Raw genomic sequence first — 12,587 nt, 5'->3', positions numbered from 1 at the left:
AAACTCTGTTGTATTTATTTACCAAATATTCAACGATGATGATGATGATAATAATATAGTAATTTTCAATTAATCACCAATGCTTTTTGGATGTAGAGGTTTCGTTCTGAGTTCTAGTGACTTGTAAGTTTTGATCATTGGTGAATAGTAGTTAATCTAGTGTTTAAATGAGCGATTAAATTATTCCTTGCCTATATTGGTTATTCGATAGAGATCAGTAGTTTTGCTTCCATCGCGTAGCAACGTCGTTTCGATTTCCTTTTATTCGAGCATCTCGGTCACGAAGATTCGAGCGAAATAATCGTTCCTTTGTTGTTTCGAGGGATTGGAGTGATTATTCAGCTCGTACAAGCAATTTCCTGGATATACATAATTCCAAGGATCTATCAGCGGCCGGGGAGTTCGCTGGAGTCCGAAAATCGTGATGCGAGACCGATGAATAGTCAAATCAGGAACAGATAGACGGCCAGCCAGCCGGTTCTAATATAATAATCGGTGATGCGTGCGCCAGTGAACGTTCGTTCTTCCTTCTTCTCTTTTTCCTTCTACCGTTCGAGGTCCATCCGTGGTCTGAATTTAAACGCCGGAAGCAGGAGCAACGCGCTGGAACCTTAATGGCCGGTCGGAAGGGCTGGCCAAAGGCATCGTCGGATCCCCGACATCCTAGGTCAAGGTTCGAATAAATCACTCGGACGTAAACTCGAGACATCGATCATCGATTAACGTTTCCAGGATCGATTGACCCTTTCGCGAGGGGTCGACGACTTCATACAGGGAAATAAAAGTGATTTATCGGAGGGTCGTGGTCCTGGGGAAAGGTGGAATGGTTGCTCGGCGGTTGGTCCGCCGCGGTAGTAATTAGATTCATTCGATTTTAATTTCGGTTGTTTCGCTGGGAAACGCTTTCCAATTGAAATCCATCGAAATTGAAATGTTGCCGGGTAAATTCAAATTCAAATCTCAACGGCTCCTTTCGAAGTTCGAACGGTGAAATTTAAAGCGAAATTCGAGTTCTCCGCTGTGAGTTTCAAAGCTAAATTCCAAACGAAACCAGAACCACGGATTCATTGCCAATTCGAATGCAAATCTTTCGTGCCGGAGTTTAATTCAAATTCAAACAGTCGTGACGAACTTGAAATCCCAACGGTAACTGGCGAGCAAACGATCATACGCGTGTAACAACCGGTGGATTAACTACGAAATTCCATGACAAATGGTAAAAGCGTTCTTGCAACCGCACACAATACGAAATCCTCTCTCGCGTTTCCGCGTGTCTGGCCGGCCTCGCGCGTTAAGGTACGGTTCACGTGACTGGGTTAGGACAAGGATGACGTGGTCACGGGTTACCATAAGGGGGAGAAGGAGGAGAGAAAGAGGGAACGAAGGGAAGAGGGAGGACGGAGGGTCACTCTTCGTCGAGTCGGATGGTAGCGGTGGTTCTCTATTGGCAATGCACGACTTCCAGCCAGCGATGGGTTATCAAGACTTCGAATCCCTTCGAATATGTACTTACGTGTGACGGAACATTCGAATCGCTTCGAATACGATCCGATACCTGCTAACTTTTCGATCTTCTGAAACGCTTCTGCTCTGGCTAGCTTCTAGGCTTTGAAAGTGTTAAATTTCAGTTGAGTTTTAGTGTCGTTTGCGATGACGAGACTTTGGAACTTTGGGACTTTGGAACTTTGGGACTTTGAAACTTTAGAACTTTGGAACTCTGGAACTTTGAAACTTTGGGACTTTGGAACTTTAAAACTTTGTAACTTTGAGACTTTGGAACTTTTAAACTTTGGAACTTTGGGATTTTGAGAGTTCCAAGTGTTCCAAGTTCTCGAATGATACTTAAAGCGATTCGAATTTTCCGCCTTAAGTATATATTCGAAACGATTCGGAATCCTGATAATCTCTCGTTACTCCGAGAGGCCAGCGTCGCTTTCTTCGTACAACTCGGAGAGAAGGAAGAAAAGAAGAAGAAGAAGGAGACGAAGTAAGCGGGGATCGTGAACAACTTTCACGCCACGCCGAGCTCCGGATAAAAATCGAAAAAGAAATTACCTGATACTCCATCGAAGAGGCGTACGGCGAGTGGCGAGATATTAATTGAATAATTAATACTGATTTTATGCAGGATGTTCATGTATTCATTATATAGCTCATAAAAGTTTCTTAAAAATAAAACGCGAAGTTCGTGGGAATTTAATACAATTTTATGCTTCCTTTTTGTCCACCCATGGTATTGCGTTATCGACTATAAAATCCCACTTAATTTCACTCTCTCGGTATTTGTTTATAAAAATCACCGTATACGTGAACCGCCATCTAAATTCTCGTATCTTTTTATCGTCGTGTTTCATTTTACGAAGCATTGTTACACGTAAATCTTCTTATACGCTCGTCAATTAAATAAATTAAGACTAACAATCTACAAGACAAAATTCCGTTTATATCTCTCAACATCATACTTCATTTTCTAAAACGAAATAATTACTGTTCCCTGTATCGTAGCACGTGTAGACATCACTTTATTCTCTCGAGTAAAATAAAACGAAATCGACAAATTTCAAGGCCGTTGATCTTGCATTATTTCAAAGTGTTCAGTTCGTTTAACCACGTCAACGAGACGCACCAGCGACAACGTCGTATCTCCGGCGTCGCGACGGGGGGAATCGGAGTTTTCCTGCCCCCGCCCCGGTTGTTTTAATTGCAAATTTCTCCAGGCCTGCCACCCCGTCGCAAATTGTTCAACGGAACTAGCCGAACGTTACCATTAGCGCTCAATGATCCGGCGTGACTTCCAGGTAAACGGTCACGCGTCCTGTACGGCTAGAGTGCCGGTTCGCTTGATCACGAGAGGTCAACAGAGTTTAACGCGTCGTCGGTTCACCCACGAAAATTTTTCCCTCCGCCGGTTAATTCTTCTCTTGCGAAACACCGTGAACGGAATCCCTTGGATTTAGAAAGCATGGAATTCCCGATGGACGCAGGAAGCGGACTGCTGGAAGCATAGCGAATTATGAAATTATTACCACATGAATTCAAATATTTCATCGTTTCCCAAAGACTCTGGTTAACTGGCGTCAGTTAAAATTCTTCTTTTGCAGAAAGATCACGAACGGAAACCTTTGACTTTCAAAAATTCGAAATTTCTGCCGAGTGAGGGAACCGGGTAAGAAAATGGCGGGATATTGTACATTAGTACGCTTCCTAATTAACAGAATGATCTTCGAGATAAGCAATTGTAAACGATATAATCGATTAGAGTTCTTCTAAAGAGATCGTGGAGGAAATTTCTGTTTCGAAACGTTTGCTTTGAAATGTTTAGTGAACGACGGAGCAGCGAACTAGCCGACAAGATGGCCGCCACCGAGAACTACCGAGAACCACCGAGATCGCATCGAATTATTTGCATAAGTAACGTCGAATAATTGTTGCGAATTAAATTCAAGTAACATCGAGTAATCGTAATAGTACTCTAACTTGCATTATTTCACGAGCAGCAGTAAAATAACGTTGGACCGCGACGCATCCGACGTTCCTGCGACATCATGGCCGCGCGAGGAGCCGCGGAGGTATCCAGGAGTGATTCAGTCACCGCGGGACTGCACTTTATCCCGTGGAAACGCAGGAAAGTGACGCGACGGGAAAGGCACGCGAGGAATTTTGCGGCTGTTCGAATATAATCGAAAGCTTGTTATAGGAAATCGCCTAGAGGAACGGGCGTACATAGTACCCAAAGGAACAAGCTGGAAAACGGGAAAGCATGGGGGTTCAAGGAGCATACTGGGTGACACAGCTGAAACGAATAAGTGGAGCCTCGAAATTAATGGAATCCCCGGCCCCCGCATTTTCCTCCTAATAAACGGCCATAAAGGTCGACGATCCATTTACTAAAAATTTCATTAAACCTTCTACAACTTACGCTAAACGTACTTCTATCCTCGGCCGTCTCATTCCGATTAATTGACTTTCTAAAATTACAGATATTAGAGCCACCCCTCGGCATCTCTCACGCGAAGACTTCAAGCCCGGTTAAAAACGAAAAGAAGCCGACGAGTTCAATTTCAACTTCGATCGTCGGTTCTTCCGACGCAAATTGATTCGCCACGCCGGCGAACGAGCCAACAATAAATAAACGATTTCCCGTAATTGAATGTCAACTGGTGTACAATTTAATTCGACAGGTATTAATGCGACGACCGCCGTAACGCCGCGCGAAAATGAAGATTCCCGTTCGTTTGAATTTATTTCTTTCAGAAAACGAACGAACTTGTCGTTTCTTTGTCGGCCGCGCGCGCGGCGGATAATTACACGGCGTGTAAAACGATATTAAAGGGATAACGTTTCGCGAGCGTAGCAGGTGATAAGTAGGTTGCTGCCCCGTAAATTTATGTGAACCACGTGAGCCGAGGCTCTTCCTCGTTATTAAACCGTGTATAAAGAGGACCGGAGCCGAGCTCGGTGAACCGGATGATCGATCTTTGTAGATCGATCCGCGTTCCCGTCATTCAGCCGAACGATTCGAAATCGGGCTGCCCGTACCCGTTCACGTTCCCTGCGGCCGGTGTTCCCAAGGTGTATCGATCGTTATCGATCTCCTTCGCCCAATTATATCGACACAGTTTCACAGCGAGGCGAGGCGAGGCGAGGCGAGGCGAGGCGAGCCGCTCGTATTGGGATACGCTTCCGATTAGGATCGTTCGCTTATCGATTCTTTTATGCCTTTCGAAGACCGCGTGAAGCCTCGGAATGGGTAGGCAGTATCGTTACACCTGACCGTTGCAACTTGCATCTCATCGTGTTCGCTTGTCGTGCGGGCATGGGCTTGGTTCTTCGCCGATCAGATGATTACGGGGTAACGTATTATTTTGGGAGACGCGTGGAACTAATTGGTCGATTTTCGAGCGGATTAGATTGCTCGCTGCTCGAGCAGAGCACGTTGAAACTTGTCCAACCTTAATCCAATAATTCTTTCGCCTAAAAGCGATGTAGTTGATTTAAACTTGATGAAGTTCATTCAAATTTAATCTAGTCTCGACTATCTTAACTCGAACCTTCATTTTAAGATCTAAGAGCGCAGCTGCCTAGCTGCAACGTGCGTCCAATTCTACGGAATAATCTTGAATACTAAGTTGCAAACGAATGGTTTAATTACTCGAATAGCGAGAGATCTATGCGTAGTTTCCCTTTTCTCTATCGTTTATGCATTCGATGTATAATTTAGCTTCATACGTTGCAAATTTCGTGTACTTCAAAGAGTCTTCGTCCGAAAAGGGTGAAGCAGAGTGCATACAGCTCCGCGATAGGGTCGAAGCGAGGACCTTCGTGTCCCGGGTCACCCGGTGCATCGGCAGGACGAAAGTTGGCGCGCCGTTAGCTCGTTCGGACCGCGTGTTCGCCGATCAATGGTGCCACCGAGCGCGGCACACACGAATCGCAGGTGCGGGACGCGGAAAAATCACGGGCCGATTATGCCCGAGGATTACGTCGGTCGTTGACTCTCGGAGTCTTCCGGTAAATACGCCGGCTCGGGAACGCATCGTTCGCGACCAATAAAATAATTCGTCTGCGTGTTTCGCGTAGAGGCGGAACATTTTCATTACCGGCCGCGGCAGTAAAACCGCGGACCGCGCGGTAAAAAACCGCGATTTAAGGGACAACGTTTCGCGGAAGTAGCGAGCCGGCCATCTTGGAAATTTCATGGCGGCCGTGCGCGAGCGTTGTCGAACCTAACAAGGGAACCTTTTCGACCAGCACACTCTAGACTTTTGACGCACTTTAAACTAGAATCCATTCGGACTAAGATGGTTCGGATAACGGAACAGTGGCAATGTAACGAGAGTAGTATTGTCAATATATCGTATAATGCAATAAAATATTATAAAATATTATATATGTATATATATATATATAATATTTTATTGCATTATATGATGTATTATTCACTATTATATAATATCTTATTGTGCATACTGTATACTATAAAATATTAATATACAACATACCACAGTGGAACCGCCATTGTCCGAATGAATCGGGAACAAAGTGATTCGGATAATCGAGCGTCTGCCGCGGCAGCGAACGCAGGAATTAAATGGACAAGCTAGTTCGCACGCGTTGCAATAAACAATCGTTAACGCGCTTACCGCGTATCATCGCGAAAGTAAGAAATAATTGAAACTCGAACGAGATGAGCTACAGTCGCCTGTTAACGTTCAATGCATTTTTTTCTGCCCCATTGTTGCGTCGTATAGGGAATAATCGAATCGCAAATCCCCCGGACTCTCACGCGGTACCCGACGGAAGCGGAAATGCAAAACGGATTTATGACGGAACGCGCGAAACGTTCCGCGGGCTTAACGACTGCCCCGGCTAATCTAGATTAATACAATTTCACCGGGAATTAAAGCGAGTACCGCTTGAATTGTTTCGTGCTCGCGCTGCTGTACACCATTAAATTGTTCATCAAACACAGCGCAGCTACTGCGAACGCTCCGAGCGAACTGGTTTATATTTCCCGAATAAACAACTGCACGCTCGTACAATTGAAAATGAGAAGTTCGTTATTATATTTGTTCATTTGTTTATTCCGCGAAACAAGGTTACCGTGCGCAGTTGTCCTCACAGAACGAGAAGACATTTGCGCCATTCGCAAAAAGCGACGCGATAATATAGAACGATCCGATTAAATACTGTTACGAGACTGATCCAACCAAAAGGAAGTAGCGAAAGAACGGTAAAAGTTCCTAGCGATCACGTAAGCGTCACAATTCAATCCTCCTTCCGTCTTCCCGTCGTTCTGCGCCCATTATCGAGCGAGAGTGCCGTTCAGTCGCTGACGGTCCCTGGCCGCGTACAATCATCTTATCAGTCGCGTGTTTCCGCGAGAGGAGCGCTGATCTTTCCGGCATCGGGAACGTCGCCGCGAAGCTTCCCCGGCGACGCGTAATTCAGCCGGTAATCGCCGGGCAGATGCGGATCCAGGATCGCACGGTGCGCTGGTTCCGCCATTACGTCGCCCAGTCGCGTCTCTCTTTGTTCCACCTCGTTCGCTCGTAAAAAGAAAAGGAAAGAACCGGCGAAATACTTTCACCAGTCCGCGGCGGCGACCGGGGACTCCCGGCGGTCGGGTTTCCTGGACGCGTCGCGTGTCACGCGGTTTTCTGAACGTTATCATCAACGCGCGAGCGCTCGCCTCGTTGCCCCGCGATCCTAGAGAGATGCGGCCCCGGTGAAATCGAAAGTGAACCAGAACTGGCCGTTACCTCGACGCTCGAGTCGTGCCGCGGTCGGTTAGAATCGCAGTTTCCTTCCTTGTGTCGACCCATCGGCGTGCACGCGATACGCAAATGTTTTGCAGTACCTTCACTGAAAAACCACTGAAACGGATTTCAGCGGAAATGGTATTCTACCTGTTCATCGGATGTTTCCGGCGCGAACAGATCTGCAACGCACGGGGAAACCGAGAAATTTGTTCGAATGATCAGGAACGAAATTGAACACCCTGTACGTGGCTCGGTCCCGAATACCGGAACACCGGGACGCGTTAGGTTGGCAGCGCCGTTTCGAGTGAAACCGTTCCGCGCGGGAATTGGCGCGTAAACGGCGAACACGGTAGAATTGTCCGCGAAAATAGAGTCGGTAGAAGCAGAGGGCGCCCACAAGAGCAAGACACGACTCATCGTGTCGGTCACCGTGCGACCGTGCCACCTCGTCGATCATTTAACCGCGCCATTACGCGGCCGTGCATCAATTAATCGGGCTCCGGTGTGTACACGTACTTAAACACACGTTTACATGTGCACGTACACGGGGACCCGAGAACGGCGCGGACGTTGCGCGCACGATGATGAGAGAGAAAGGTTTCTGTGTCGGGGCAAACGGAGCCTGTGGGCAACACGACCCGCGCGTATTCGTTCTCCACGGCGTTGCTATTGAAGTATCTTGCGCCCGCTGCATCGCGCGATGCACCTACGCGCAGTCCCGCATTTCGTCCGCGACCCACCTCGATCCACGTCGCAAATAAATCGCGCGATCCCATCGTGTTTTAGCCTGCGATCGGCCGGACGATTCCCATTGTGCGATCCAGCGCAGGCACACGCGTTCCACGGTCCACGTACCGGGTGTCCGACTTCCTTTCGCTCGGATCCTCCAATTTCCATGTCTCCCACTGCACTTGGCAATCGGAGAAGAATCACGGAAGTTTTACACGTATAAAACATGCAGCATGCTTCTATGAAAATAATTCCTCCTGGGGAGTTAAGAGTTCTCCAACATTAGTACAGAAGTCGGGACGTACCAGGTGTCCGGGTTCCTTTCAGTCGACTCCTCGAACTTCAATGGCTCCCACTGCGCTTGGAAATCAGAGAAGAATCAGGGAAGTTCTATACAGCATGCTGGATGGTTCTATCAAAATAATTTCTCTTGAAGAGTTATCAGTTCTCCAGCATTAGTACAGAAGTTGGGACGTACTGGGTGTCCAAGTTCCTTTAGGTCGAGTCCTCGAGCTTCAAAGTCTCCCACTGCACTTGGGAATGAAAGAAGAATTACAGAATTTCTACACAACATGCAGGATGCTTCTATGAAAAGGATTCCTCCCAGGGAGTTATTAGTCCTCCAGCATTAGAAGCAGTACAGAAGTTGGGACACATCTACTTCTACGAAAACAGTTCCTGCTAGGGAGTTACCAGTCCTCCAGCCTTAGAAGCAGTACAGAAGTTAGAACACATCCGCATAATATACGAGCTGTTCCGAGCACAGTCTCCCCTAGGATATTACCGCTTCCCCCGTCCGACGTCGGAAGCATTAGGGAAGTTGGACGCATTCATATAATATACAGGGTGGTTCCATGAAAATAATTCTCCTCGGGGAACTACTAGTTCCCATATTCGACGTAAGAGGGCCGAGCCAGTCCCACGGTCCTCGTACTAGTTCCGGAACGTGCAATCTTCCAACGTTCCATTTAACTTCGCGTAAAGGCGCGCAGTCCGATCCGCCGTAAAGTCGATAATCACACGGAACACGTGAACCGGTGACGACGACGGCCGGAGATGATAGCAGCGCTCCGCGTTCCCTTCCGACGGTCGCCGGTGATTCCGCTTCGAGCGTCACCTTAGAAATCGAGACCGATCGGCGCTAGCCTTGACCGTAATTCCGGTTCGCTGGAAAAAAAAGAAAAGAATATGATATTTATGTAATTCCGCGTAACGCCGCGGCGCGCCGCGCGGATTCGTGTAATTAAGTGGCCGGGCAGAGCCGAGGAGAGGCGCGGCGCCGCGAGGCGGCGATACGTCTCTCGCGCGCTCGCAGAGAAAGGATTTCACTCTGATAAAACACGCCGCGGACCGCAAAAGGAGGCTGGGCCCCGCCGGTTTTATTGCCGACGATCGCTCTCACGGTCCGCAAAAACGGGCCCGTGGCTCCCCATCTCTCCTCCTCCTCCACCTCCTCCTCCTCCGCCCTGTACGCCTCTACCGATCGACAATGCGACGAATAATTGATTCGCAGTTTCACTGTGGCCGCGCGCAAACGACAAGGGGAGCATAATTTAATCACTTACGGATAATCGACGTGTTAACATGGCCCGCGCCGGTACGGCAACGAGAAAACAGCTTTCACCCGTCGTCGTTACGGTTCTCCTCTTTTTCTCCTCCTTTCCGTGATGCATCTCTCTATTAAATATGATTAATCGGCTGGCTTTCTTTTTTATGCCGAACATAACCTCAACGGACCAGCGCGTACGTAACTACGTTCCGTGTATATACTTATTCGTCGTTCGTGCTCGTTCTTTTCTCGTTCGTTGTTTGTTCGTCGAAGAAACGAGGTTATCCCGGAACGCAATCTCGGGACACAATAACGCGATATTCTAGGAAAAAGTGTGTGCGGCAAAATTTCTCGAGGGATGTGCAAAAAGGCCGGGTTCGCTCGGAGATTGAATGTAAATTACGAGTTCGAAACGAAAAACCGATCTGTCGCTTTTCACTCGGCTGGCACTTGACATAATAACACGAGATCGGCTGTAATACGTGTCGCCCGTTTACGAGCGTTCGATCGGACCACGGCCCTGGTTCTTTTCCATTGTTTTTCATTGTTCGCGGCATGGCGAAAAGAAAAAAACGCGGGAAAACGTGCCTCGCCGGTAGCACAGTTCCTTTTATTATTCAGGAAATCGAGCGACCATGAAGGACCGAGGAATTATTACCGGCAACGGCTTTAATATTTAACAACATTGTGAGTAGAGCGCGAGTAGAATTTGAAATGATGATTATATACGAAATTTATCGGTGAATGAAAATCTGCGAGCGGGATTGTTGCGATATCTGTCGTGCACGGCAGGTGTAACAAAGAAAGAGAGGAAGAAAGAAAAAGCATGAAAGAGATACGCGTGTAATAACCGTGACGAACAATATAACCGTATTCGACTTTTCCGCACGAAAGCAACCTCGTGAAAACCACTCGCGAACGGAAACAACATTTTCGTCGTGGTTGTCTCATGGTGGAGTCGTTTCGCGTCCGCTTACGCAACCGCGGCATGGAAATTCGACGGTTTTTACGGGATAACCGCTCATGCCAAAAATCAATTCGTTTCCCCCGCGAACCGTGGCTAACGATAAATTTCTATTCCTCTTTGGCCACACAATTAACCTAAATCCATGAACATTAAAGAAACTTCGTCTTGGATGGTAATCCCGAACCATGAAATGCACGAACATTCTTGCAAATGCGTCTTCATTAACAAAGTAACTATGGTTAGTTGATCATCTATCTCCTCGCGTATCGATAGACGAGAGTATTTTGCAATACAGCGGAGACCTAGATACTCAAGTATTTGCTTCGGTTGCTTGTTAATGAGCTTGATCTATACTTGAAATTCACAATTACCTGGTACACCTGTGCGGCTCCGCGTTTCAGTTGATTTTCGATCCTGGTTGTAACACGCTCCTGTTTCGAGGACTATCGCCGCACGTCAGGCAGAGGTTAGTTTTCGGATATCCACTAAAAAGTCTCCTCTTCACATGGAAACCGGCTTGCTGCGTTTTTTCGAACGTCCTGTCCGCGGAGGTGCATTAATGGAATTACAGGACAACACACACGCAGCCAAGAGTAACGTTATCCCCGAGATACCTGGCTGGCTTTATCGCCGCGATGCGTGACGAACGTTCGTTTACGTGCGTTCCGTAAGGAGCTTCTCAGTCCTCTTCCTGCGTTCCCTGTTCAGTGTCGTCCACCAACACCAGGAACCCCGACTGCCGACAATGTAAAAATATCGGCTCGCATAGCGTACCAGCGGTTCTCGTTAGACGCCGAACTCGGCTGACTCTTCTCGGCGAAATCTGATTTTCGCTACTGTTCGCCACTTGCCTTCTAACGTGTCAGACTCGTCAACATTTTTAACGTGGTTTAACGAACACTCGAATGTTACTCGATTTATTCGAATTCTGTAATCAATTATTATACTTAGCCAACCGAATGAGGTCTCCCACTTTTCACTTAGCAACGCATTGCCTTTTATTTTATTTAGCTTTTCTTTTGCTGTTCAGTAAGTCTCGAAGCTGGGTTATTTGCAATTTATCAAGTATGATCCTTGTTTTTACAAGACAAAGTTTTTAAACAAATTGAGTACTTGTACAGACTTTTATGTAATTAATTTTTTCCAGATAGACGACGCTGCTATCGTGAATTTTAGAAATAGTTTGTACTGTACCATATGGTTTGTGGTATAATGATCAAAGAAATCACTGAAAACGAAGCAAAGAAATTTACGTTGCATTGTCTTCGGTGTGGCGAAGATTTGTCTGCAAGATTCTGCGACAATTATCGAGCGATGATCGTAGAAAATAAAAGAAGGAATTCTGTGCGTAATAAATTGGTCAGAATCCACGCGGGGAAGTTAACAACTCGTACTTGAGCCAACTCGAGCGTGCACCCATGCACGCTTCGTTTCGCTGAAATAATAACGAAGATCTTTCGAGCCTCGTCACGGCGTCACGGCGTAACCAGGAACTCCGTGTTCCCTTTTCCTCGTATTTTTACCGAAAATTCTGAAAATTGTCTGTCGCCAGTGTAAACATTTTCCTTGGAACACAATGGAATTTTAATTAACCGTATGTACATCATGTGTACAGTGTATTATAACGTTAATCTGTACTTAATAACAAGTTCAATTGCATTCTGTACCGAGTACAGAATATTAAGAATAACAAAATTGTCAAGATATAGACGTTATGATATTAGGAACAAAGTTGCATTCATTGTTAAACAGGTTTATGGAAAATAGATCATTTTGTTGATTCTTAATTTGCGTAAAGGATTCTATTATATTTGAATACTACCGATAAAGAAGAGATAGCTAGATGGTAAAGAAGGTATCTTCTTCAGCATCAACTGTACCGACTGTCAATTCTACATTACCATTTGGTGATTATTAGAATATGTACCTACAGAAGTAAACAGTGTGTTTTGGAAGGATGTTTCACTCTTGGAATACTAATTTGGAATTGTAAAATACTTCCCACGAAGATTACAAATATAATTATTTTTATTCCCCTTGTTGAGATTGCATATTTAAAAAAAAAAACATACAATACAGG

At 46.3% G+C, this 12,587-nt stretch overlaps 1 long non-coding RNA gene across 4 annotated transcripts; it reads right to left on the bottom strand.

Moving 5' to 3' along the window:
* Positions 1–2,145: 2,145 nt before the first annotated feature.
* Positions 2,146–11,240, bottom strand: LOC116434791 (uncharacterized). 4 transcript variants are annotated; one of them, XR_004236624.2, is made up of 4 exons: positions 10,879–11,240; positions 9,557–9,668; positions 8,297–9,158; positions 2,146–2,995 (listed from the first exon to the last, which is right to left on the bottom strand). It is a non-coding gene; the product is annotated as an uncharacterized LOC116434791 (long non-coding RNA). The 4 variants fall into 4 exon arrangements; XR_004236623.2 differs by lacking the exon at positions 9,557–9,668; XR_004236625.2 differs by lacking the exon at positions 9,557–9,668 and having other exon boundaries at positions 2,146–2,992.
* Positions 11,241–12,587: the final 1,347 nt, after the last annotated feature.

This window comes from Nomia melanderi, chromosome 4 (genome assembly GCF_051020985.1).
Source record: "Nomia melanderi isolate GNS246 chromosome 4, iyNomMela1, whole genome shotgun sequence".
NCBI classification, from domain to species: domain Eukaryota; kingdom Metazoa; phylum Arthropoda; class Insecta; order Hymenoptera; family Halictidae; genus Nomia; species Nomia melanderi.
The sequence above is the reverse complement of the archived record's forward strand: the minus strand, read 5'-3'. Positions and strand labels throughout refer to the sequence as shown.